Source organism: Seriola lalandi, unplaced genomic scaffold, assembly GCF_002814215.2.
Source record: "Seriola lalandi dorsalis isolate HSWRI2012SDOR001 ecotype SW California unplaced genomic scaffold, Sedor1 jcf7180001977271, whole genome shotgun sequence".
NCBI classification, from domain to species: domain Eukaryota; kingdom Metazoa; phylum Chordata; class Actinopteri; order Carangiformes; family Carangidae; genus Seriola; species Seriola lalandi.
In genome coordinates, this window is record NW_019447937.1 from 1 (window position 1) to 1,780 (window position 1,780).

The following is a 1,780-nucleotide window of genomic DNA, read 5'->3' on the forward strand; positions in this document are numbered from 1 at the left end:
CCAGCAGGGGGAGCTCTAATGCAGCATCACAGCCTCCCTACAGCGACACATGATTTACAGCAGAATAAAACTCACTGTGAAGGTGCTTTGAGAGAAACTGGGAGATCTAGTGGAAGACGTATTGAATGATGAGGTTTTTATTTATGACTCACAGCAGTGAAGAAGCCTTCTGACGCAGCTCCCAAACCTAAGAAGCCACCAGCACCAAAAGCAAAGAAACCAGATAAATCCATCTGGGACTCTGACTCTGACACTGGGTCCAAGAAGCCAGCACCAGCTCTCAAAGGTACGCCACAAGATTATTACAGGACATAAATAGAATCCCCTTTAACGGTGAGTTTTTTAGTCACTTCCTGTTCTGGTTAACGCTGTGCAGGTAAAGGCCGGGGGAGGAAGAGGAAGGGCTCTGGCTCTGAAGATGAATACAGTCCAATGAAGAAAATGGTAAAACCTGTCGGCAGAGTGAGTATCTCCACGTGTTTGTAAATGTAAAATACATATCCTGTTTGTGCTGCTACTTGTTTGTAATGTACAATGTATTTGGAGACTTTTTATTTATACGTTTGACAAATACTGAAGCTCATCCGCCTCCAGATAGAAACTTCCAAAGTCTTCTGCTTTATCCTGAAGACTTAGAGAGCAGATCATTTTTATTATTTACCTTGAGCCACCAAAATACAGTTTTATTTATTTTTTCATCTATTATTCATGAATCTATAACCAATACAACATTTTAGGTCTTTGAGAAATGAAGTAGGTCTGAAATAAAACAACTAATATTGCAAAAATGCTGCCAGTGGTTCAGAAAACATTGGTTAAGTGTTTGTGTTTGTGTATATATATATATATATATATATATATATATATATTATAATTTCCTCAAATTCCTCAAACTCAGCATGAACCTTTCACCTACACTAATACTCTTAGACCGACTGATACTGGCTTTTGAATCCAATACAGATATTGAAACATATAACAGCTTATTAATTGATTGTAAATAAATATTTTGATGCTTCATTATTGTAAGTTTTACTTAAATAAATGTTCTGAATACTTCCTTCACCAATGTAAAAATAAATGGAGGATTGATTCACAGTAATGCAGTTTCAGTGCAGTGACAATCTGAACGGTAACTATAACAAAGTATTTTATCGCCCTCATTAGCAGAAGCCTCAGAAACCTGCGTCTGATGACGAGGACGACGACAGCAACAGCATGAGTGCGATGAACGCTCTGTCCCGTGACCGGCCGGGCCGAGCCAAGAAAGAGGTGAAGTACTACCAGGAGTCGGACAACGAGGAAGACGACGACGACGACAACATGTTCGATTAAAGCGAACTCCGGTCATGTTCAAACACACTCTTCTTGTATGGAAGTAAACCTCCTCCTTCTGTGTTCCCACAGACTTTTGTACATTTCCTGTTTCATTTTATTTTCATTAATGGTGATGTTCAATGATTTTTAATGTGTAGGTGTTTTACACTTTTTATTATACATATACAGGTTTCTTTTTTATGCTCATTGAAATGTTCTGTATTTGTCGGAAGTGGCTTTTAGATGTTTAGACGCTGTGCTTTAGCACATTTTAATTGTTAAAATACTATGTAACTTTTTGAACATGAAGTTGAAAGTAAACAATGAAATGTCCATGGTTTTTAGTGGCCTGATTCTTTCATGACTCACAATATTATAAATCTCAAATGTGACATACTTCCTGTAGCTGGTCGGTGAGTGTAAACCCGACAGTTTGACTTCAAGTTGCACAAAAACATTCTTG

General features: G+C 37.8%; 1 long non-coding RNA gene across 1 annotated transcript; it reads left to right on the forward strand.

The window, feature by feature from the left end:
- Positions 1-132: 132 nt before the first annotated feature.
- Positions 133-1,650, forward strand: LOC111657122 (uncharacterized). The gene is made up of 3 exons (XR_002760914.2): positions 133-286; positions 377-462; positions 1,168-1,650. It is a non-coding gene; the product is annotated as an uncharacterized LOC111657122 (long non-coding RNA).
- The last annotated feature ends 130 nt before the right edge of the window (positions 1,651-1,780 follow it).